Source organism: Rhinolophus ferrumequinum, chromosome 13, assembly GCF_004115265.2.
Source record: "Rhinolophus ferrumequinum isolate MPI-CBG mRhiFer1 chromosome 13, mRhiFer1_v1.p, whole genome shotgun sequence".
In the NCBI taxonomy this organism is placed as follows: domain Eukaryota; kingdom Metazoa; phylum Chordata; class Mammalia; order Chiroptera; family Rhinolophidae; genus Rhinolophus; species Rhinolophus ferrumequinum.
Genome location: NC_046296.1, coordinates 14,816,660 through 14,844,215, shown reverse-complemented (window position 1 = coordinate 14,844,215; position 27,556 = coordinate 14,816,660). Strand labels below are relative to the sequence as shown.

The 27,556-nt window shown below is 33.1% G+C and overlaps 1 pseudogene; it reads left to right on the top strand.

The window, feature by feature from the left end:
* The window catches only part of LOC117033336 (serine incorporator 3-like), a 58,178-nt pseudogene extending 31,258 nt beyond the window's left edge, over nt 1-26,920 (top strand).
* Nucleotides 26,921-27,556: the final 636 nt, after the last annotated feature.

The following is a 27,556-nucleotide window of genomic DNA, read 5'->3' as shown; positions in this document are numbered from 1 at the left end:
CTACATAGCCATTTTAAAGAGTACCATAAATGCTTATGTACTAACATGGAAAGATGTATGATATATAATTAAGAAAAAAATGAGTGTAAACATTCCCTGTAAAGTAAAAAACTTAGAATAGTTCTATGTATATACCCATGAGTATTTTCTCTCTATACATGGATAATTTTGCAAAATATATTTAATAGGTGTTGCCTATTGGAAGGGTATGAAAAGGGGTTTCATTTACTTTTTTATAACTGAATGCAGATAAATTTTTAAAAATTATTAAATTGACATTATTTCATGGGTAAGTTATTACTCATCTCATTATTGCAAGTGAAGTGAGAAGGGAAAGAAGAACATGGCACTGATGAAGTGACAAGGTAATATCATAATCTAGAGTGGAAAATAATATGCACACCTATATTATTAGGTGTATTAATGTATTAATGGTGCCAGGTAATCTCAGTTTTTAGCTTTGTGCTGGAAAAATAAATTGACTTTTAAAAATGTCTTCCTTCTAATTATAAGTAACTCATGAGCTACTGTGGAATCTTCACATGCATAGCTCCCATCTCCTTACTGCATTTTATTGAAGTTTTGAAGCTGCCAAAACTTTAAAGATTTTGGAAAATGCTCTCTTTAGAAAAGTTCTGATTAATTCAGTATATACTTTTAAAATATCTCTTTTTTCCAGGCTGTTTTGCATGATAATAGTGTTATTTATTTCTTAACATTTCAAATTCTTCAGCTTTTTCATCCTTTCACACCAAGAGTCATAATTATTTCCATAGTAACCATGCTTGTTGTCAGAGGTAGAAATTTTGACTACTGTTGGGTGTTTTTTTAAGGAGTAAAGGAACATTTAAACAACAAAAGGTGCTATTTTTTGAAATCTGTCAAGAATTGAGAGAAAAAACAGTATTGGATGTTTCCTTTAATACTTACACTAACTTACAATCATTGCAAGTTATTGCCAAAATTCAACACCATTATATCTTTAGTAAAATCGTTATAATTAATATCTTCTTTTTTGCATTCATGCTTTCTTTCTGTACCAAGAGACAAGTCTTAACGTATATAAAATGGAGAATAAATATTTTACCATTTTCAGTTAGGGAATCTGCTCCAAATATCTAATTTTCTGACCATGTTTCTTATTTATTTGTTTGTTGTTTCCATGTTTTATTAAGGTACATTTGGCATAGAATATTATATTAGTTCTAGATGTACAACATAGTGATTTGACATTTATATGCCTTACGATGTGATTAGTGAAGAATTCTGTTTTTCTTCAGTCCTGTACAAAATATTATGATCATCTCATTTAGTGTAATATTGTACATCATAATTTAGAAACTAAAAAATTAATTTCATTATGCTGTTTGTGAGCAATCGATAATAAGTTTTGCCATAATATTTTCCTGAATACAAGAATGATGAACATGGAAGCAAAACATATTTTTTTCTGCAACTTTCATTGCTTGAAGTTACTTTTTGGCACCAAAGGATGGAGATACTGAGTTAGTAAAGTAGAGGGGAGTAGGTTTTATTTTATCATACCTGCAGATATGTTTACAGATGGCAGGTAATTTTACCTGGATCTTCTTGAAAATCATTAGTACCACCACCAATAGAACACACTTTATAAGGAGGAAAATAGGATACAAACTATCTGACCTGTCATGCCCAATGTCAGAAAAGGAATTGGCCATAGATCCCAAGCTACAGCTTTCATACTACTGGTGTGCTGTTCAGTGAATCAGCACATATAACAAAAAGTCAAATGGATTAAGTTAGCAAAATGTTAAATATAAGTGCTTTACTTTGCCATCATATAAGTTCGTTGATGTAATTTTAACCTTTGAAAAAAGTTTTGTTTATATGACTTATTTATATATTAAACAGGAATATACCAAACACCTACTATGTAAAAAGTGAATGCTGTAGCATGTTCAACAATAAATGCACACAATCTTTTGTCACAATCTAGCAAAAGTGACAAATTATGAAAACGTTAGAAAAAAGGCTAAAAGTGGGCAAAGTCTGAAACACTCTCAAGTTTCCAAGTTGAAATACGAGGATTAAGTTGTATAATACATGGCCAAGTCTCTTCTAGGAGCCAGGAGCTCAGCATAGGCATAATCTCAACAGAGAGGGCGAGGTAGAGCTCCCTCTGAGTTTTCAATGAGCTCCCATATTTTGGCTAATCGTTTTTTTTTTTTTTTTTTTTTTTTTTTTAGCTACCTGGTTGGCAATCTCCTCCTGATTTTCACATCTCTATGACCATATTAAAACGTTTTCTTTTTTATTTCTGTTTCATCGACCACACCATATGTGAACCTATCCAAGACAAGAATTGTGCCTAGTTTTCTTTTGAATCTCAGGCCAATATTTGGCAAATGGCACAGATCCAATATATATTTTAAACTGTATTGATACGAGTTGATGGATGAATCAGTGAAATAAAAAATGCTACATTTGTCCCACTTCCCTTGAACTGGGACAATTCCCTTGAAATTCTCTAATGTTTTATGTCATTATAATATATTTATGCTGAAATACTAAGTTTTACAACTGAATGTTATGTAGTTTCAGGCAGTTTACAAAACAGTTTAGCATATGCAATGTTATTTTATTTTCAGGTTAATATTGAGGAATATTCCAATGATAATTTAGGGAAATTTACTACACATTACACTCTATATAGTTGTTATTTCTATTTGACAGGCAAGAAAGCCAAGCTTCAAAGTGTTTCATTAATTGCTCAAAATCAAAGTAATAAAAGACATTACTCAAGGTCTAACACAGAAGGATTCCAATTCCTCTTTTCTCACTCCATGGACTGATTCATTTAAGTCATTATGGTATGATTCCAGAAGGAAGTTGAACTCTTTAGTAACATGAAACATTAAGCCATAATTATCTATTTACATTTCAGGGAAAAAATCTTAAAATATTTTTGTTTATTTTTGCTTATTGATTTATTTTAATAGACCTGTGAGTCATGAGTAATATAACATAAAAAAGTTAAATTTTGATGAGTGGAAGAGGATTAAAATTTACAAAATCAGTATGCTGCAGCCACACCTCCCCAAATTTTTAAAATAAATGAAATGTTCTATTTTTCTAATTATAAGGCAATTATACTCACTGCAGTTAAAGAGAAAAGTAAGAAGATACTAAATTGTATTTGTGATCCTACTAATTAACATTATAGTTAGATGTATCTATATAGTATACAACATATGAATATTTACGAACTGATAATTTTATTGTGCACATATTCATATACTATATAACATTTTCCCTGTTAGAAACAAAGATGGCTGGAATTTGGTGGTCCAAAATGTTTTAAATGCTCAAGAACAAAAAAAAGTCAACCTGGAATTCTATATTCAGTGAAAATATTCCTCAAGAATACTAAGTAAAGGCATTGTCAGACTTAAAAAATTAGAAAATTTGATATTAGCTGTCAATACAAAATAAATGTTTAGGGATATTTTTCAGAAATAAGAGAAGTGATGTCAAATGAAAGTCAAACTTTCAAGAAAGAATGAAGTATATTGGAATTGCTACTTATGTGGATAAATCTAAGAGACTAACTTTGTCTTTGAATTTCTCTTAAAGCATATATGACTGCTTATAGCAATATTATGGGGCTGATGAAATCCGCATGAAATCTTCTCCATAAAACTTTTCTGTGGAGTCGTCTTGATGTTATATATCTATATGCTATATTATAGTGCTATATATTAGCACTGTGTCTAATTACACTTTTCAACTGTTGCCTAATTATACAGTTAATTGTTTATATTGTAGATACCCCTAATATATTTAATTTCTTGATAACAAGGCTTATAACATTTTCACCATAAAAGAGCTTCATATATGTAGTGAGTACATAGTTTTTGTTCCAGGAAATGAACTATCATGAAGAAAAAAAAATTAAAATACATTAATAAAGGATGCTCTATAATTCCAGAAATTAAAAAAATATATTTTTGTCTGTTGATAATATCTAGAAAAATGTCATTATTTCTACATAATTTTATCCATTACTCTTTTACAATTTTAATCCATGTCCTAAAGTGAAAGGAATAGATTGAATACTCTGATGAAGTGAGCTCCTGTAACCCTGAACTCTGGAGGCAAGGAAACTGCTCAGGAATCCCCCAGGGCAATGGCAAGGATTTTCCCATCAACATATGATGGGGTCTGTTTGAGGTTGAATGGGGTTGATGTTAGTGTGTTTAGAAAAATGCTTGTAGAAGGTGTGTAATCATTTCCTGTTAGGGACATTTATATGTGAAAGCAGTTCCTGAAATGTTGATAAACCTTTTATAATATACAGAGGTGCCAAAAAATGTATTCACATTTTAAAGGAAAAAACGGTATTAAAATTGTAATACTCAATATATACCAATAACAAAAGATAAATAAATACAAGCCACATTTGACTTCTGCTATTACAAGAGGTGCTCAAAGTGGTTACTATCAGTGTAATTTTAAGTTTTTGGCATTCTTTCTATATGTATATATGTAGATACCTTTTCATATATATATATATATATACTTTACATATATATATACTTTATAAATATATATATATTTGAAAATTATATATATATATAATGTATATAGACATTTTGTCATGTATCTAGCCCCTTTTATACTATACATATATAGATATGTTTTATAGTGTATGGAAAACCTTTTATAATAGATATCTTTTATAACGTGTGTGTGTGTGTGTGTGTGTGTGTGTGTGTGTGTGATAAAATGTGATGTGTACTGTTAAGCTCCTTCCATGGTTTCAATAAGTCTCTTTACTTTGCCAGTGACACCAACAGATTTGCGCTCCAAGTGCAGAATTTGTAACTGCACATGGAAAAGCTACAACTCCTTCTGCTTCCTATGGCCACCTCCCTTCCCCTTAGTTTCTGTATCCTTAGTTAAACAACTTGAAAAAGTAATAATAGTTAATGAATTGTTTGAGGGAACAATTTTAAATTTCCTTTGGGCTACCATCTTTCTTTTTTGGTTTTCGGAGCTTTAATGGGTGGTTTTCGTTTCATGCATTTGCGCAGATATTGGACTCTTGGTTTTTACCACAAAGAGACAGATGAGTACAGATGCCTCTTACTAAGAATATGCAAGTGACTCTTAAATACTGGGTTGTATAATGCAGGCGAGCTTTAGGGACCAGATAAATTCTCTCTTTTTATCCCTTCATATTTATTCTGAATTCTTTAAACAGCTCATATTATCCATGGCCTGCCTCTATGATACAATTTAAAATAATTAATATTTGTTTGGATTGAAGCAATTCATTCCAAGTAATATTAAAGAAACTATGTTGTTGGGAAACATATTTTCATTCATGATGATGAGAAGGTACAACTTGTCTGGAGGACAATTTGACAATGAATAAATGTTAAAATGTGCATATGCTGAACAGAGTAATGCTTCTTTGAGGGATACAAAATATATAACTAAAATTGCGCTCAGATTTCGCCTCAAAAATATTTATTGCACTCTTACATATGACAGCTAAAAATTTATAAGAAGGTAAACAATCAAAATATGTTCTTGAATACAGTACTTCTTTGAAATCGATTACTGTGCTATATTTAACAGTAACTTCACAGGAAAATATATAGAAATAGTCACGATATGCATATAAATGCAAAAGCAACTTTGAACGTACTTAATGTGTATATAAAGATAAAGAGGTAAACATACATACACGCATAAGCATGGCTATTCATAGAAAACAAAATACTGAAAGCATAAGTTTTGAAACATTAATAATGGTTAACCTGAGATGATTTTTGTTTTTGTTTCTTTTTTAAATTTTCCAAACTAGTCCAAAGAATATGCAAAGCTTTTACATTAAGAAACGTCCCTAATTTTTGAAAATAATAAATTTAAGAGATAGGAACTCTACTGCGAAACATCTCCCGAAATGACTAATATACTATTTTTGCTTATTGCTTTAAAGCACACATAGAGTATCTGCTTTGTGCTAGGAATTGTGTTAAGTTAGGTACTCATGACTAAGTGCAGAGGGCAAAGAATAAGGAAAATAATAATACAATTAAATTAGTGTTATCATAGATGTTTGAATAGAACCCAAATGAAATCCAGAGACAAATTTAACTTATTTTAAATTTCTTTTGATTATAATAATTAGTCTTGAATTTGATGATTTTACTGTTTATACACTCCACATTCTTGTAAGAGTTTGTTCTCCAGTGCCTTTGATATGTTTAATATTTCACAATTAACTCCACACCTTTGTAATGCATTTCTCACCACAGAGTTGCAAAAGTGATACAGATTTCATGACTTTTCTTCTCATCTAGTTCCTGGTAATATTCACTTGTTCTTAGATCTCCTTCCTGGATGATTAAACGATGGTTTTTATTGGCAACTAATTAAGTTCTTTTTGATGCAGCTTCTACCGTGTTTCCCCCGAAATAAGATCTAACCGGAAAATAAGCCCTAGCATGATTTTTTTGGATGACATCCCCTGAACATAAGCCCTAATGTGTGTTTTGGAGCAAAAATTAATATAAGATCCGGTCTTATTTTCAGGGAAACATGGTACCTGCTGCAGGGGTACATGACTTTCATTTTGGAAACATCTAGGTTAAGCGAGTACATTTGTACTTCTACAATGCAGCGGCAACTTCAATGTACTTATCCAAGATATTCAGCCTTCCTCATGTCTATCCTAATTATGCCATTTCCTAATTTTTTAAAAAACAGAGAGAGAAATAAAGCAACCAAAAATGGAATATTTATCCAAACCTATAGGAACCCAGAATTGTACCATAAAGACGTAGAAACTGTTTGAGTATTCTAAATTTGAAGATTATTGAAATAGCATCTTTAATTTATTTATTATCCACACATGATTATTCTAAATTGAGTAAAAGTTTATAAAAGGATGAAACAACAACAACAACAACAACAAAAAACGTTTTGTAAGAAATCCATAGTTAATGGACATGTTAGAAAAGGGCATATCATAACTATATTTTGTCTTTCATATTTGGTCTTAGTGCAACCTGTCCTTTTGTTCTGGATATTTTTGCTTCTCCAGATACATGTAGTGAACAACTGGGGCCATAGTTTTTATACAGTCTGAACTATGTTTCATCTGAGACCCTCTTCTATTTTCCTATTTTAGGAAAGCTGTATTATTCCGGTTGCATCTTAGGGTTTCAACCGAACAAGAGGGATATAGCACAGCAACAAGCCACCATTCTCTGTCCATCAGAGGAAGGACAGTTTCTTTTCCGAATTTTTAAAAACTTTTTTTGGGCACTAATTTTAGACTTACAGAAAAATTACAGAAATAGTAGAGAATTTCCTGTATAGCAAGTTATTGCACTGAATGCTGTAAGATAATTGTAGCACAGTGGTAAGTATTTGTGGATCTGAACATATCTAACCATAGAAAAGTTACAATAAAACTATGGTATAAAAGGTGAAAAATGCTACAGCTCTATAGGGCACTTACCACGAATGGTGCTTATAGGACGGGAAGTTGCCTTGGGTGAGTCAGTGAGTGAGTGGTGAGTGAATGGCAAGGCCTAGAACATTACTGTACATGGCTGTAGACTTTATAAACACTGTCCCACAAGCCCTGCCCTTGCTTCCTTCCAACAGTGTCAGAAATAGAACCTTGAAGCTGTCAGTGCTACTCCATGAACAGAGATGTAGGCTGGATTAATGGGAAATATTGAGGGAAATCGGCTGGGTAAAGCGTAGATCACCATAATAATGACTTTCAGGAGAGAGTGAAAAGTAGCCTGAGGACCAGTAGGAATAAGAAATCACAATGGAAAGATGAAAGAACACGGGATATTTTCATGACAATGTGATTTTAGTTATTGCATGTTGGAGTGGTCAGATTAAAGGATCCTGTGGTTTTCATAAAAAGGGTGTTGAACATGAAGAGGGTTTAGAACTGAGAATCCAATGTTTTGACACTGGAAATTTGTTTTGGGTTCCACTGACTCTACCTGGCAAAAAGGGCTGTCTTTAGCATTGGATTAATGGAAGATACAATAGTTTTCATCGTTATAATCTGAAAATATTTTCAAAGTACAGGGATAGGCTGGCTTCACACCACCACAGAAAGCTTTCACTAAAGTGGAAGGGGCACTTAAAATGTGTAAAGGTATCTCCTGTGGACCTGTATAGGATGTATAGGATTTAAATCCTCAACAAAAAATTTACATCAATGTACTGTGAACTCAAGCTAGATCTGGGAGGGCTGTAGCGCCCTCTGACTATGTAGCACTGTGGGCACAGGCTTCTCTGTCCTAAAACAGATTAGTGGCTGGCTGATTGAGATATAATCTGTGCTTTCAAAATTGAGATGCTGTGAGTGAGAGGGAATCCACTGTCAAGCCCCAGATACTGCTCCCATCAGAGAGAGAAAAAAAAACAAAAATTACTCCTGCACCAAATATCCTTCAATTTCTTATAGGAAATTCAGCTCTGTTATAATCTCATGGGACCACAATCATATACTTGTTCCATCATTGACCAAAATGTCATTATTTGTGCATGAACATATTAAAAATCATTCATTTATACTGATATATTGGATTCCAATTCAATGCTATTAGGTTCATTTTAGCGAGTGCTCTTTCCTTTTTTTTTTAATTTTATTATTATTTTTAATTAAATTTATTGGAGTGACATTGGTTAGTAAAATTGCATAGGTTTCAAGTGAACAATTCTATAATACATCATCTATATCTCACATTGTGTGTTCACCACCCAGTCAGTTCTCCTTCCATCACCATATATGTTTGATCTCCTTTATCCTCTTCTACTTACTCACCCCCGCCTTACCCTCTGGTAACCATTAAACTGTTGTCTGTGCTAATGGGTTTTTTTTTTTTTAAATTAAAAGTTATTGGGGTGACAATGGTCAACAAAACTACATAGGTTTCAAGTGTCAAGGTGGTGAACCCATAATGCAATACATAGATGATGTATTATAGAATTGTAGTAATTTATTTCTCCAACAGTTATTTGCCTCTAAATCTGGACTTTCTTTTCTATTTTACTGGCGTTTAGTCTATTCTATCATCATCCTATTTTAATTATAGAGGTTTTATAGTATGTTTCAATCTGGTAGGACTAGTCATGCTTTGTAGTTTCTCTTTCAGTAATTTTCTGGCTATTCTCGCATATTTGTTTCCTCTAACCTTTTGTATGAACTTGCCTAGCCATATAAAATAGTTTGTTAGCATTTGTGTTGAGATTGAATTTCATTTATAAATTAACTTAAGGAGAAATAAAATTGCTCTCTTTTATTCTGTTGTTATTTTCTAGTGTTTGAAATCTGAAATTTAATTGCTTTCATTTTGGTATTTTATTTACGTCAACGTAAGTGTTCAGTACAATGAATTTCCTTTCCTCATTGCTTTACATGTATCTGTATGTTCAGTTTTATATGTTTTTATTTTAATCTGTAATTTTAGTTCGTAAGTTCTGTGTCAATTAGAAGTTGACTAATAGAAATGTGTTTTTTATCTCCATGTGAATGAATCTTTCTGTCTTTTGCTAGTTATTTTATGATCAAAAATTGTATTCTGTAATAGTGCTATTTTATGAAACCAGTATTTTTGTGTGTGTGATTTAATAAATCAACCATTTTTGTGAAAGTGTAGGGCACTTACAAAGAGTGTGCATCCCTTACTGTCATGGTGACAATTTTGATAGGTATATAAGACATATTCCATTTATTATGTTGTTTAAATCTTGTATTCTCTTATGTATTTTTCCACTTATTCTGCCTGGTACTAAAATTAATGTGGCAAATTCTTCAATTATTTGTATGTTACTATATATGTCTACTTGCATTTCCTATGTTTTTTTTTTATTGTTTATAAGGTGGCCACTATGTTATTTGTTGTATACATATTCATTAGTGTTATATGTTTATTGTGTATCTTGGTTTTTAGTATTAAAAAGTGTCCTGTGCTTTAGAATTGAATTATACCTTAATTGCCTTATATCTAGATTACTAGGCCTGCTCTCTTTTGCCTACCATTTGGTGTATATTTATCCATTCATATATTTTTTCAGTTTCTGCATAATTTTGTTTCACGTGTATTCTTATAAGTGACAAATATTTAAATTTTGTATCATAAGGCAAATTGAAAATCAATTTCATTTAATTATAAGTTAAGATTGCTCACATTTGTTTTTATAAGTATGTTTGGTTTCAAATCAATCATAATTTATATTAGGTTTTTTGTTGTATTTCCTGTGTGCCTTTCTCTATAAGATGCCATTTTTTGCTTTCTTTTGGTTTTTAGCATGGTTTATATTTTTGTTTTAGCTGACAACTTTCCATTTATTGTCTTGTTTATCAGGAATTCTCTTTTAGAATCCTGGAGGTTTTCTTTTTAATTCTTTCCTTTTTTCTACTCCTCCCATCATTAGTTGCATTATTTCTACTTGATCACAATACATAATATTTGAAAAATAGTCTTCCACTCTCCTCCCTAACTTTGCTTTAGTGTGAGATGTGTACTTGTATATTTTAAAACTACTTGCTATTATTTTTTAATATTTTAGTTATTTTGATGAAATATTGAGTCATTAATTAATTTGCTAAAGCTCTTCATCTTGTACAGGTTAATAATCTAACAAATACAGATCAAATTTGTTTGTCTTACTGTTTTAAGAAATAAAGCTTTATTGGAACACAGGCACAATTATTTGTTTATGTATTATATATGGCTTCCTTTGCACTGCAATGGTATAGTTGAGTACTTCTAAAAGAGATTCACAAATCCTAAACTATTTACTATCTGGCGATTCGCAGAAAATATTTACTGATTCTTGGCATAGTGTTTTCCTCAAACAGGGTTGATGGATGTAGAATTCTCTAAGTTCTTACGTGTTGAAAACTCGCCTTGATATTGGAAGAAAAACATAGATGGATATAGAATCTTTGCGTCACACTTGCTCATTAATTTTTTCTTTTAATAAATGCTTCTCTATTTTTGCATGCTTCTGTGTTTTGAAATGCATTTTGATAGTCTATTTTTTCTTTGCCATTGTCAGTTATTTGATCTTTTTGCTTCAAGTTCTTGAGGACTATATCATTATCTTTGAAATCTAATAGACTCACTAAGATATGTTTTGAAGTTTATCATTTTCAGTAATTTGTCCAAATACCATGTGAGACCTTTCAATTTTATACATACTGGTCATTTTAAATTTATGGTATGCTTTCTTGGGATAGAGTTTTAAACATTAGTTTTGTTTCATTTTTTCCGTAAAGGATTTCAATAATACAGATAATATTACTTTTTGGCCTTCCATTTTCACAATTTTCTCTGTTGATCTGATTTTTGCTTTTTACTTTATGGTACTTTTCATTCTATTGGTGTTTAACTGCCTTCCAGGTCTCTGACTAAAATTTTATTTCAGTATATTCTTTCTTGGGAACCTTACATTTTATTGTTCAAACCCAAGATAATTTTGTCTATTTTCGTCTATTTCAACACTGAGTTCAAATAACTCCTTTATTTATCTCCAGTAGTTATACGTTTTGTTTTTGTTTTTGTTTCAAGGTCATTTTCATATTCTAAAACATTTGTTTGAGTATATTGAATTCTGTTTGAAATGTAGATTACAGTTTTCTTCTGCTTCATGATTTTTTTTCCTGTTTTAATTTAATTTCCCTGCTTTTCTGCAACAGTTCTCTACGGTCTTTAACTTTGGTTAACTTTTATTATATTGAGGTGTTTTACACGATTCCTATTTTTATGACACTTTTCTGTCAGGTTAGCAAATCAAAGAAACCTTAGCACAGTTCATTTGCTTTTTGCGCTAGTGGTGGGAGTAGTGGTTTTATTTTGGTTCATAGTACCCTAAATCTCCCTATTCTTTTTCCTTTACCATCTAATTACCAACAGGAATTTTTTCTTCCCTTTGGCTTTTTTCTCTTCTCCAGAATTTATAGGTTAGGACTGTTCCTTAAATTGTGCTTGTACTTTTAAACCAGCTTGCTTCATTAAACAGAACATGTTCCTTTAAATCACAATCATATGCTTGGCAATTTTTATGTTTGTCCCTTTAAGAATTGAATACTTTGAATCCTTTTAACATAGTTCATGGTCTGATAGTCTTGATTACTTTTTTTTTTTTTTTTCGGTTTTCATATTTAGGAAGGAATTAATCTTTCTAGTTTCACCTCACTCTCAGGCCTCTTCCTTAAGTGTCCCAACGCTATGTATTTCTCACAGTTTTCTTGTTCTGTCACTAAGCTCTGTGGCAAGGTAGGAGGAGGCAGTTAGAAGCATATGAGAACTTGATACTGACATTCTTTTTTCCCCCCTCTCTTTCCCCTCATAGTTATTTTGTAGTTTTGGCATTCTCTGTCTTCAGGTAATCATGATGATATGGCATTACACAGAATTTTTGCTAATGTGAGGTAATTTAATACCACTTGGGAGAAAGACTTTGAAGAGGTACTTTATTATGTCTCCATTGTCTACAAAGGGCAGTATGTTAATGAACATCCTCCAGTATGTGTTTCTGTCAGCACTGGGAGTTAATTTTCCACTGGCTTATATTCACCTAACGTCATATAAAGTATTAGAGGCGTAATTGCTCTTGCCTCAATGGCTTTTTCTGAAAGATCAGAGTTTAAACAATAATTGAGCTTTAAAATATTTCTGAGCTTAATGCTGAGCAGTACAACGTTATCTCTAATTCATTTATATTAAAAGCAAATCTCCCGAAAATGTTGTTTTACTTATATTTTCACAGAGAAATAACCATAGTAGTATTCTTTAGAAAATTCCCCATTCACAGGCTGACAATTGCTCTTCTGATCCCTCAAAGGTGACATAAATAAAGGTGTCAAAATCAGTGAGGAAATTGTAATTTACTATATAAATTACAATAAAATAATGAAGCATTCTGTGGAAACCTTGAACTTCGCATCAAGAGGATATCCGAGAGAAGAAAATAGGTTTTCCAGGAAACAAATCTTAAAGCATGATTTCAAACTAACACTTTGTCAGGAGATGCAATCCCAGGGAAGAGACTGAGGAAGAAAAGGAAATGGTGGAGGGTTGAAGAGAGTGAAGAAGGTAAGCAAACACAAAGAGATGCAGTATAGATTGGGCACAATTCTTAAGAACACAGATGATATAATTAACGTACAACGTTTCCAATAGAGCCCTTGCTTCTTATAACAGTCAAGAGGAAGGACAAGCTATTTATCTGTTGGATTTTTCCTGTCTCCTGCTTTTCATTGGAACTTCTGCTTATAGTACCTGGCCCGTCCAGGTAGCCACAGAGAAGCTGGAACTTTGGTGGTTCTCATTTTATTGGACCTGAGTTTAAGACCTGTTTTTCTTGCCCCTTCTCTTGCTTCTTTTTCAGATGAATGTTGTGGTCTGCTCACTAATGACATCCTCATGTTAAGTCACAAGCACAGAAGCCAGGTTTTTTTACTTTGAGAATGACTGAGCCATCGCTGAGGCAGCTGTAGCCCAGAGCCGAGGTAAGTAGCAGAGATGTAGAGGGCAGGTGAGGCTGACCTCATCTGGGATAATGCATAATGCAGCCCTGTTTATGGTGCCTAATATAAGACTTACCTATGCCAATTGGTATGTGTTAACCTATAATTTAATGAAATACACAATATATAATATTCACATTTTAATACTCTATTATTTTGGACTTTGAGATGTGTAATTGATTTTGTTTTTCAGTTAAGTGCACTTCTTTCTTCATCAGACATGGGGAAATACAATGAAACAATAATTGCATTTTCTTTTCCTACAATATACTAATTAGAAAACAAATAACAAAATAATTCTTGTTTTGTTTTTATAGACCAAGATCAAGGTGTTTTTTTTTTAACCTTTAATACTTAAATTTAAAGAATATATTGATTATTTTATTTCAATGTGTGAGGAAAGAATAATTTCCCTTTTATTTTAATGATAATTTCCTTTTTAAAGCCAGAACAACATGCTAAGCAGATTGTTATTTCTCTTTATAGAGCGATTGAGCAATTTTACTTAGCATCTTCTTCAACAGGAAACACATTAACTTGATGCACATGATAATTTTGGGCCCATTTTGTTTTCTTTTATTTTTATATTTACCTTTAGACTTCATGTAGACTGACCTTCTGCCCTTTCCCCACATAACACAGAATGCTATCAAATTGAAATTGAGCACTGGTTTAATGAAATTAACTTTACAACCATCCTGTTTTGATCCTGAGTAATTCCACTCACACAGTACTCCAGATATTGAGGAAATTAAAAGTATGTCTTTCAACAAGCCTTTGATAATGAGATTGAAACATATTCTAGCCTTATAGTGGCACTGATTTGTGGATAAGAAATAAATGTGACGATATAATTTATTTGTTTAGAAGGCTAAGAAAGTAAGGGCACATTCTTTGTAGTTTGGTTTATATAATAGAAATAAAAGTCAAGCATTTAGGGTATATATAAATTTCAATGGAAATAATGGCAGTATAATTCTAAGTACAATAGAGACCAATACACTTAGAAAACAATGAAGCTCAGGAGACTTAAAATATAGAACAATGGGAGAAAATTTAAGACTAAGTAGTTGAAGAAATCTGAGTAGAATATATAGAAATAATGGTCATAAAATAATTATTAGAACTACCTTTATTTTTATATACTTTATGCATATGTACTTTGGAGACTATCAGAGAGCACAGTAAGTACTCATTATTCATACACTGGATTGATTTTCATGAATGAGTAAGTAAAATCAATTATTCAAGTTCCCTAAGTCACTTGCTCTCACCATCAGTAGAGTAAGAAATATAAAAATGGTTAGAATCTGGACCTATAGTTTAAAAATATAGACAGCTTCCTTTTAGCGATGTCCTATCATTTTTAGATTTCCTTCAGTTAGTCTATAATGGCTACAATTATAAGAGATTCTTTCCTGCGCTGCTGAATTTAGTTTATATGTCAACAACACAAGTGGATAGTGAGTTCACATGAGTTCATCCCAGAAAAAAATTAGTTTTACATAGCTCGGACAGAAGCCCTTCAGCTCTGATGGCCTGCAAGTTTCTTCTCATCATCGTGATTGTTTCATTGGAATCTAATTTTTACTAGTCATTGCAGACATTGTAGGGCTCTCAGCAGCAATTTCTATTTTAGATAACCACCCTTTTTTCTCTTCTAGTTTCCAGGACTGTTATTATTAATTTAAGTTCTGAAGGCAACACTTCATATTTAAGTCTCTGAGTTATGTGAATCGGATGATCTCCAGTAACAATTTATTAAGAATGAGTCCATGAGAAGGTCCAAGATAGCAGATTAGGTAAACACTACCTGCTGCTTCCCAGGATCACACCAAAAGTACAAGTAAATTATAGAACAATCAACCTCAAGAATCATCTGAAGACTAGCTGAACAGAACCCCTATAACTAAGGATTTAAAGAAGAGGCCACATCGAGACTGCAAGAATACACAGACATTCATGCAATAAACTTTATGTTATATATAGTTTATATATTTATATGATTATATAAACTATGCATATATAATATAAACTATATATAATACAAACTACATATAAATATATATAAACTATAAAGATATATGTATCCCTATGTTCATAGCAACATAATTCACAGTGGCTAACACATGGAAACAACCAAAATGTCCTTTGATAGATGACTGGATAAAGAAGATGTGGTACATATACACAATGTACTACTCGGTCATAAAAAATACGAAGTATTGGCATTCACGACAACACGGATGGATCTTGACGTTACATGCTAAGCAAAACAAGTCAGACAGCCAAAAGTAGAGAACCATATGACTTCACTCATATCATATGTGGGATATAAAACTGAAAGCAATTAATGAACAAGACAAACAAAGAAACAAAAACTCATAAATGCAGGCAATGGTTTAGTGGTTACAAGAGGGTAAAAGGGGAGGGACAGGGAACAGTGGTAGAAGAGGGTAAAAGGGATCAACTCCCTTGAGATGGAAGGAGAATTGACCCTGGGTGCTGAACACACAATGCAATATATAAATGATGTATTACACAAATGTAGGCTTGAAACCTATACAATTTTAATAATTAATGTCCCCCCAATAAGTTTAATAATTTTGTTTTTAAAAAGAGAATGAGTATAAGCAACATTTTTTCTGCCTGTTTCTGCCTTCAATAGGTACCGTTAGAAGTGTAATTCTCACTTCTTTGTGGAAAGTATATCCTCTTTTGTTAGAATAATAGATAAGAAAAAGCCCTACAATGATCCTTTGACTCACTTAAAATCCTGAACTTTTGTCCATGTTTCTCAAGATTTTGATTTCGGTTTTAAAAGCATTGTTAATCTTAAAGAAAAAGAAAATAGTGACCGAAGGAGTGAGTTTTTAAATTACCATTGCTTTTGTTTGTGTTTGTTTGTTTTTCATTTGTTTGTTTTTCAGTATGAAATATGGCTAATTTTGAAGCATCTCAACAGTATTCTCCAAGAACCATTCAAAAGCCTCTTCTCTTACATGAAGAAAGTATTTGTGGTCATGCTTCTAAGACCACCTCCCTTAAATTCCCTCACGTTTCTCAATGAAAAGAATCCAGAAATATACAAACATTAAAAAAGAAAAAAACCTGCACCAGCAATTAAAACTAAAGAAAAGTGACATCCATTAACATTGTATGGCCTGCTAGACATAATGCAGACAAGTGTTCTATAGCTGAATCTTGAAATTTCACAATATGAAATAACTACTTTACTGTAAAGCTTGTGGAAGATACTCAAGACTTTGCCATAAAATCATTTCTATTTTTCAGATGGCTTTGCTCTGCCTCCAGAAAACAGACCACTTCTTGGATGGAGATGAGAAAGTGGGAGAATAGGGGATAAAGGTCAAAACTGAGAACCTACTAGTTTCTTCTGAGATGTAACTTGCTCTGTCAAGCCCCACAAATAATTCCTGTCATCTAGATTCTATATCCAAATTTTCTCCTGATACAGAGTGTATGATTTTGCTCTAAAGATTTTATCCACACAAGTGTAGTTGGAAATAAAGTTAGCTTTTAGGTCAAGGGTCTAATATGATTCGCCTCTCAGAACCCTTTTCTCATTGCATAATCTAATGTCAATCTGTTGACATTACATCACTTATTTATTCTGATGTGAGATGAGGCAAACAATAACAAATCCAACAGACGAAGAGAGAAAGAGATAAAAAGGAAAAGAGAGGTTTGTGACCAAGGCCCACAGAAAAGCTAACCTAAACTGCTAATTCCTAGAAATTCCCAATGAAGAACTTCAGCCAAATCTATTTTACCACACCTATCATTGGGAAGAAGCATTCTACAGGAATGGGAGCTAAGCTGATGTCATTGAGGCAAATGAATTCAAGAACACAACTCTACAATATTTGAGAAGTCCACCTTTTGATTCACAAACTCATTTTGTTAGCCTTTTCTTGAATCTGGTGATTTTCTCTCTTGGAGTTAGAATAAGAGAGAGACAATCCTCTTCTTTTACACATATTCATATACCCAACCAACATTAGAGAACAGGACCAATATACATTAAATAATGCAATTATTTATTTTGAATGAATTACAAAGTTTTGCAGTGATGTAGTTCTGATATCTGAATTTTCTCTTTAGAAGCCTTTCCTAATTTTATGGTTGTCTCCCAAATTACACTTAAGTTCCTTGCCATTCAAGGACCTCCTCAATTTCACCCCAACCACACATTTCCTTTATTATATCATTATCATCTGGCGCTGTAAAATTACAAAGTACAAATTCTTAAAATTTAATTTCATGTCTTTTCATTTATTTATTTTCTCCCAATGGAAAGTTTATTTTTTTTTTCATCATTTCCTCACATATAACTTTGCCCTCTTGAAGATTTATATAATACAAGTTTCTGAAGCCCATTTGGTTTTTTTCCCTCTCCCTACTCTTTGCCCCTTTACCCAGCTCTGCGTATTGTTTTTATTTACTTTAAGTCCCGTATAACTATTTCTTTGCATAACATTTTCTTTCTATGTATGTTATTACATATGTCATACATATTATTGTATATTATTAATATATACCAAAATAATATAGTATAATTATGCTATAATTATAATCATTATATAATTATAATAATCCAATTATATGTGTAACACATATTGTAATTGTAGGTATGGATTATATATGTCATATCTTTCATACTATAGTTAAAGCAGAGAGACTGGAACACTCATCCAATTTCCTGCTCAGTTAGAATCAGTGTATGAAATCAAAGAATGTCTGAAAATGTGGAGGTTTTATCCTAGTGAGTCAAACTAAAAATTGCAAAGCTGGGAATCACTGTCCCTTCACATTGACTATCAGCACACCTTGTGCATAAGGGGCCTTCAAAATATTTCTTCAGTACATGTTCAACATTAAATATTCATTTTAAAAATGTAAGTCATTAAGAGAAATAAAATAATACAGAGTTTAAATTTTGAACTCCACCAACCAACCAAACCACTCTTCTGTACACTGAAGTAAGAAGATTTTTTAAACTGCAAATCTTTTCCCCTACAGTAATCTGCAGTCATTAAGATGATTTTATTTTATATTTTGTTGTAAAATAGAATTTGGTTGTCTGAGGCCATTTTCATAATCATTCTTTAGAAACTTTTTCATATTACATTAGTAAATCTTTCCTCCACCCCAAAGAAGATTTATGTAATTTTCCTGTATATCTATCTTTTGTATCTCTCCCAAAGACAAAATTCCTGGACTTGGATATTAATGCCAAGTCACGTAATAGGATAAACAGGCCATTACCATAAAAAAATACATACCTCTTTTTTATTGAAAACTCATTTTATGGCAGAAGGAAGCTAAAATTTGCATTTAAATAGAGACTATTCAAGTAAGATACTGCACTAGAGTTTTAAAGTATATGATTTTAATAAGTTTGATAAATACTGTCACTATCACAGATTTTTTTGGAGAGGATTTAAGGAGCAAAAGACTATTTCCCATGTTAACAACCTTAAACATGTACAATCTCTTTATTCAGGAATTTTTATCTACACTATGTTCTCCATAAATAACAGAGGCACTTTTCAATATTGAATTTGTTTAAAAGTTTAAAACATTATATGGTATAGTTAGATTTTTCACTATGCAAAAATCAATTAAATCCTAGATGAGACTATCCTGTACTAAAATCATTTACTGTCAGTCATCTCCTAGGGTATAAAAATTTATGAGTTTCTCTCTCAGCCGACTATTACTCTGCAATATCTCAAAGATAAAGTTTCTGACACAAACTATATCTTGGGTGAAACCATTACTATCCAACTGAGGTGAATAAAAAATGCAGACTATGACAGTGATTCTAAAATTTACGAAGCTTAACAATTGTACGTGAGTTTACAAAAAAAAAAATTATAAATCCAAAGATTCTAATTCTGATTTCAGTGGCATTGACAGAGCACCCCAATCAATACCTATTGTTCACAGAAACAGAAATGGTGGGTGGTAGTGGATGATGCTAAATAACAAAGACGTTATATTCGTCTTGTGTTGACGTAGAGGTTAAATGATTAAAATAGGTTCATGTAATCTTAATTCTTACCTGACACTAACCTTGATTAATAATAATAATAATAATAATAATAATAATAATAATAATTGGAACAAGAACCAAACACAAAGGTAGGATTTTCCTTTGGAGGAATTGATAACAATCAATCACGTTTCCCAAGAAATTTCTTTCTCTTGCATTAAGACCTTGTTTGGTATTGTATTAACAGACAAATTCTGAATGATGTATGTAAAAAACATAATTCACAAAAGAAGCCTTTTGAATTTGGATGCTTCCCAGTTTTATACTTTATTAGTCACTTAAATGCAAACAGTTTATTTGATTACTTCCCATTATCCAGACATGCTTGTTCTTAAAATCTAAAATTCTAGGGTTATTTATAATGAACAATCTATAGAGACAAAATATATCCTACTAAAAATCATTTTTTTTAAATAGGGACCTTCAGAAACTCTATTGGAGGCCATTCATTTCTATTCCATCTTTTCAAAGATTTTCATGTCCAAAAAGAGAATTGTGGGCTTGCTGTCATAACTTTACTTCCCACATCTACCCTTAAACTGATCATAAAGCCCCTCAATTTATATATGTGTATATATATATATATATATATTCTATCTTTGCAAATATCTACACTACAGTCATACTTATTCCTTAAAGTCCCGAAAGAATAGTTCATGTTACATATCCGACATAGACTTTACTTTCTTTCCTGATTATATATATATATAATATATAATTATATATATATATATATGTATATATATATATATATACACCCTTTTTCTTAAAGTAATTACTATTACTAGCTATTGGTTTGGTGCAAAAGTAATTGCAGTTTTTGCAATTATTTTTAACCTTTTAAACCACAATTACTTTTGTACCAACCTAATAGTAGGGACTTACATGAATCTGAATTTACGCCCCTTTTATTATATCTGAACACGTTCTCCTGCATGCTTTGATATTATTTATTCATGGTATGATAAAGTTAATGGATTATTTACATTATCAGCACTAATGCATTTTTCAAATCAAAGTATCTTTGAATAAGGAAGAATCTGACATTAATTAACCTTGTACAGTATTTTCTGTACAATGTTCTAATAAGTACTGCCAGAACAAATCCAGAGGGTAAATATTTAGCAAAGTTGAGGTACCCAATCATGCTCAATGAACTCTGAGCATTTCTCCTACCCCCCACCCCCCACCCCAATCACCTATGGAGTGAGTGATGTCCAGTGGAATACATAGAATAACAGAAGGAGAAAAAAGTGGCTGGGAAACTCACAGGCTTAATGACAAATTTCTGAATAAGTAAGAGAGGCAGAAATTAAAATGAACTTTTCAATTGAACTTTTCAAACTTTTAAAGTTTACCAAGTTTCTGAACCTACACATGCATTTAATTCTTACAATAAGCCTATTCTATATTATCAACTTTACTTTAGAGATGAGAAATGGAACCTTCATGCATTTAATTAATTTCTCTAAGCTCACACAGCAAATAATAGAAGCAGGATTGAGTTGGGTGTTTCTTAATGCCTAAACCAGCTCTCCTTTCATTACAACCACATTTTCCAATGTGTGTTCTGTGGAAAAGTATTATGGTCAGGTGAAGGGAGAGGCCTCATGGTAAATGAAGTTTGACAAATGTTGAAATAAACAAATGCTCCTGTATTTCTTAAATATAAAACTCCTCATACTTTGCAATGTATTATATTATCACATAATTTGAATTTTGCAAAGGGGGATATAGATTCTAAAATTTACCAACTTAATTTAACTTTGGGTTTGCTCTGTAGCAGACTGAACCCAGGGACTAGGGTTCCTTAAAATTCTTCCTGAAAAATATTGGCCTTTGTGTTTCCGAACTTTGTTGTTTAGATTCCAAGTGTCAGAGAAGGGACAGTATCACTGAATCTGCATGGGAATTCTGGCTAGGAAAAATACCTCTACTTAGGAGAATCATCTGGAATCCATGATGGATAAATACAGGAGATGTATAAATTAATATTAGCTGTAAGAAGAAATGGAATCAATAGGTCAATGATGCATCTGCCCTTCTGCCTTTTGCTGACGCAAATGAAAATGTAAAATATTTATTTAAATAGTACAAGTGACACTGATATAGCCCGAAACTTCAGACTCAATATTGAGAACCCCAAATACCAGGGTGCTTTAGCGTGAACACAGATAGATTTCCAACACTGAACATTTATAGCAATTATTTTTCTAGTTAGTTTCACTATACCTGATTTATGATTTTGTAAAATGGACTTGCTCTCTTATCTCGGACTGGGCTCATTTTCTGGTGCTTCTACAAGTCCTCTTTTTCTATTTTTTTTCTTTCTTTTTTTTTAATTTAAAAAGAAAACAATCACTGAAGTGTATTGTGCTGAATTACATCTAAAATTCCAAACCATTTCTGCAGCAAATTCTATTTAGTGGTCCTAATATCCTATTTTAATAAGGGTTTCAACAGTGAGATAAAAATTAAATGCTTATTAGAGTGATGTGTTAATAACTCAAACTCTTTAATTATAGCAGTGCCCAATTTAATTAAACCCTATACTACAAACTGTGGGCCTTCATATCATGGAACCCTGTGTCGAGTGGTTTATAGCTGAGCTATTTAAAGAAAAGTAGTTTTCCCATGTTTCAGAATATGATAGAAGTTCCATTTATGAGAGAATGATCTTTGTTGTCAATTGGGAGAACAAAAACACCCAATACAAACCGGACACTGACAACAAAGTCACAATTTTTATTTTATGAAAGATAGTTCTGCACACTTCCCTGATGGTTACTACTAACCTACATATTAAGTAACTATTTTAAAATAGAAGAAAATTGAAAATAAAAATGGAAGATGAATGAGGTGTCTCATGTGAATTTCGATTGACACAAAGGTGGAGAACTTGACTCAAGTTTTAAGAAGCAAGTGAATAGGCGTCTGATTATTCAAATACTACTCAGTTTTCTGGTGATATTCCTCCTCAGAAAAGGCTCCTAAATTCTCTTCCTACTTTTTCCTTATTCCATTACTACGAAGGGTCTCAGGACTGGAATAGTGGATTTCAAATTTGAACATGAATGAGAATCAACTGGAGAGCTTGTTAAAAGCAGACTGCTGGGCCTCTGTCAGAGATTCCAATTCAATAGGTCTGGATGAGGCTCAAGAATTTGAATTCCTACCTAATAAGTTTCTAAGTGATGCTGCTCCTGCACCAGAAATAGCACTTTGAGAACCATTGGTGTAGAATAAAGAGATCTGACTCCCTTACAGGGTATTAATAGAAACATATATGGGAAAAAAACAGAGAGAGAGAGAGAGAGAGAGAGAGAGAGAGAGAGAGAGAGAGAGAGAGAGAGAGAGAGGAGAGACAGAGAAGTAAACAATTTGACCTTGCCCAAAATTAAATCTGGCCTTTGTCCAAGGTTCCTAAGTGGTAACCTCTAAACCTTTGGAATTTCTGAGTGATAGAAATGCCTTTTATTCATGGTGCGCCCCTCTGACCACAGCTAATAGTTTATACTAATGGATGACTCAGAGTCTGAACAGCCACACCTAATAGTCTTAGGATGTGGGCTGGCCCTGCCAGAAAGACTAACCCTGTGATTTAGGCTAGAGCTTTAGGTCAGATATTTCACTTGACATAGAAACTGAGTTCAACCATGTAGACAATAAATTAATCATGCTTACAGAATGAAGCCTAGAAAATTCTCTAAACACTGAAGGTCAGGTGAACATCCCACATGGTCAGTACTCCATGCATATTGTCATTTATGAATGCTGGGAGGGTAACACTTCCTGACAACAATGGAAAACTCACACTTGGAATGCCCCTTCACTCTGGGTTCTTCCTTTGCATGGTTCCAATTTGTATCCTTTCCCTGTCACAAGCTTTATCCACAAATATAGTAGCTTTCAGTATGTTCTTTGAGTCTTTTTAGCAAATGATCAAATCTGAGAGTGGTTTTGGGAAACCACCAATTTGAAGTTGGTGTCAGAAAAGAGGGACATCTTTGTGAATTCTTCCCTTTAACACTGCAGCCTGAACCTAATTCTTTGCAGTTGGGGTCAAAAATCTGAGACAGATGTGGTGTTCTGGAGGACTGAGCCTTAAACCTCCAACTTCAGCTATCTCTGAAGTGAGGGTGGGGAATGAGGAAGAGAGACTGAAACGGACTACAGGATGCCAGCTGAAGCCCAGAATGAGCCAGTTTTACTTAGGTCTCAGACAAGAACACTTTCACCAACAAGTCTATCTTTTTTCCACTCATTGTTAATCTCCCTATCAACATAACTACACCAACTGAGGAACAAAAGAAAACATTAGTGCAGACTTTCCAGGTTGCCGTTTTTAATATTTTAATTTAATGTCTCCTAGATTTCTATATATCTCGGAAGGTACCAATCTATGCAATGTAAATTCGGATATCTAGGCTTTAAACTTCCCATAGTGTAAGGAATATTTAAGATCTTATAGGACCCAGCAACATTACATCAAATATCTTAGATAGCATCCATTTCACATATTAAAAGGGAAAGGGAACACTCTGCTCCTCCCTTGTATTGTAATGCTAAGAGTCTTCACCAGCTGCAAACAAGGTATGAGAATGCCTGCAGAACACATCTCCTTTGAGATCAGAAAGGCCTTTTTATAAGAAAAAAGAAAAAGCTATTGAATTCTATTCAGTTCTTTACAGGCTGTGGTGGCGAAGGACAAGGGTGGGAGAAGGCCATTCACTTGAGGAATATATAGAGAAAAACAGGGCTAATTGAAATTTCTTCTCCCCCCCTCAGGAGAGTTCATTCGAATATTGCTTAATCTTTAAGTACCTGCGGAATATTGTGTCTCTAAAATGAAAAAGCTGAGGTCCAACCAAGAATTGTCATTCATGGCAATTATTTTGCAATTTAAAGTTTAAGGACTTGTAACATGTTCTCTTTTTTTTCCTCCAAAATAATTTATATATCCATCATTTACTTACTTCAAATAGTATCTTTTCTCGTCGACTACAGTTTTTCAACTGGATTAGGATTTCTATATATACATTCAACAAAGAATTGAGCACTCTATATGCAGGGCTCTGTGCCAGGCTTTGGGGATAAAACTATGAAGAACAAATAACAAAAGAGTTGTGCACTGGAAAAGCACAACTATAGCTGCAGCAGTTTCTCTTTAGCATGGTAATAACCTATTTAATTAAAATTTCCCCATATACTTGGCACTCAAAAATAGTGATTTACTGCTTAAACTTTCTATAGTTTTAAAGCACATAAAAATATGAATATATTTATAATTATCCCATTCAGGTAGACTATTTCTGGCGGGAACATAGAGGAGAGAGTTATACATTGTAAATATAACTCATGTAAGGAAAGTTCTACGCAATTTAAATATACATGTTACTTAATTTCACAACGTTAAAAACCAAGAATGTATGCACTTTTTTCTAAAGCAAAAACAGATATCAATAGAAAGTTCACACACATAAAAAATACATATCCTTTTTTTCTTTTATATTCTGAAACTTTATTTGATAGAAATACTCCTACACCTTTCCATCAAAATTCATTCTACTATTTTTGTGTTTTACATATATTTTTTCATTTAAATCACACAGGTAAAGTTTGCTGAGATTTTGATATTAAATCTGCTTTTATACATACATATTTCAAAACTCTTACTAGAATTAAAATACAGAAAAACTCCAGGTGAAGAAACAAAAAGGCTCAAGAACTCCTTGAGATTTAAGTAGACTAGAAATACATGACAACTAAATGCATTGTTGACTCTGGCTAAGGAAAAACAGCTATTAATTATTGATACCGCTTAAAAAATTTGAATATGATATGAATTTTTAGATATTATTGTATTTATGTTTCAGTTCCTCATTTTGACAACTGTATTGTGGTTATTTAAGAAATGCTTCTTTTTCTTGTGATATAAACATTCAATTATTTGGTGGTAATGGGGGACAGGACAAATGGGTCCCCTCTTCAAAAAGACAGTTAGAAGCCTTTGTATCTGTCATTTCCATCACCGGCACCACTATAGGGGCTGTGCTAGGCATTTTCTCCCTGGCCAGCTGGTGGTGCACCATGTTTGCGGAGTAGCTGCTGTCCCAACAGTAAGAATTTCACTGTGACTCTCATCTATGCTTTTATTCTCTTCCTGGGCACTATTGTGTTCTGTATCATGTGGACAAAAGGAAGGAAACTGAGCTGAAAAAGATTCCTGGATTCTATGAAGAGGAATTTAAAATCAAGGAGGCTGATATAAAGGCAGATAAAGAGTGGGGTGTGCATGTCGTTTATACAGCTGTGTATTGAATCAGCTTTGCCTTGGCCATCTTTTTCTTAGCCTCTTCTGTGCTCATGCTAAAAGTAAAAATGGGTAAAGATCCCAGAGCAGCAACCCACAATGGGTTTTGTTTCTTCAAAACTGCTGCCATTGTTATCGTTATTGGACCTTTCCACATCCCTGGGGGCTGTTTCACCACAATTTTATTGTCTCTCACAAGCACCCAATCATCTTTGGTCATTTGCTCTACACATACTACACCAAACCAAATGGAAGCACAGAAAACAAGTTCTTCATCAGTACTAATGTGATCCTTTGCATTGTGGTTTCTGTTATATCAATCCATCCAAAAATTCAGGAACACCAACCTTGTTCTGGCCTCCTGCAATCCTCTGTCATCACCTTCTACACCATACATACACCTCTCACGGTCCACCACGACCAATGAATGTGATCGTTCTGGCAACCCAGGCCTCTGGAGCATTATCACACACATGACTATACCAACACTGGCTCCTGGAAATTCAACTGCTCTAGTCCCTACCTCTGCTCCACCATCACAGAGTGGGCATTTTCTGGATACAGAGAATTTTATTGGGCTGCCAATCTTTGTTTTCTGCTTGTTGTGTTCTAACATCTCTACTTCCAACAATAGCCAATTAAGTAAGCTGACCCTGTCAGGAAGTGAAAACGTGATCTCCTGTCATACAGTTACTGATGGTGCCAGTGATGAAGAAGAACGACAGCCTCGGCAGGCTGTGGACAATGAGAAAGAGGAGCTCAGTACAGCTTCTCTGTCTTCCACTTCTTGCTCTGCTTGGCTCCCTCGTACATTATGAGGACTGTGTCCTGCTGGTACTGCCCTGATGCAGAGTTCCAGAGTGTGACGAGCAAATTGCCAGCTGTGTAGGTCAATATCAGCTCCAGCTGGGTTGTCCTCCTCCTTTATGCTGGGACCCTTATGGCACCACTTGTCCTCACCAATTGAGACTGCAGCTGAACCTCTGAGTGCCAGGGACACCACTGAAATTCATAAAGGTTTCCTTTGCTGAAAGCCCTTTTGCTTTTGCTTCAACTAAAATATTAAGTGAATGCTTTATAAATTTGACTATATCTGGGTTTACATCAGAGGGCAAGATTGCACAATGGGTGATGCAGGATCTGAACTTTTCATTTACATGTAGGTTTATTTGTAAGGATATAGTGTAAAAGGGTCATTTTTGCAGTGAACTGCGCTATAGCTGTGCTATGAACAGATTCTTTATGAAGACCTGTAGGTTCCTACAACTTTGATTTGAAATGTAAGATATAAAAATGGTGAATATTTGAGGTCATCGTTAATATATTTCTATTGCAGTATCCTTAAAGAGAAATAAAAAAAGAAGTAATAATGTATTTCTATGGCACTTTTCCTCTGTGAGAGTCTTTCCTTGTGTGATACAAGCGCTCTGTGCAGTCCTTACACTCTTAAGAGGTGTAGCATCATGGTACTTGGGCGAAGGAGTATGTATGTGGATCTTTCCCCAGAAAAGGAGTTGCTGATATGGCTACTGCTTCTACATCTTGAGTTTTTCATTCACTTTTTTTATACTACAGCATTGATGCTTGACTCAAGTCTGGGGCT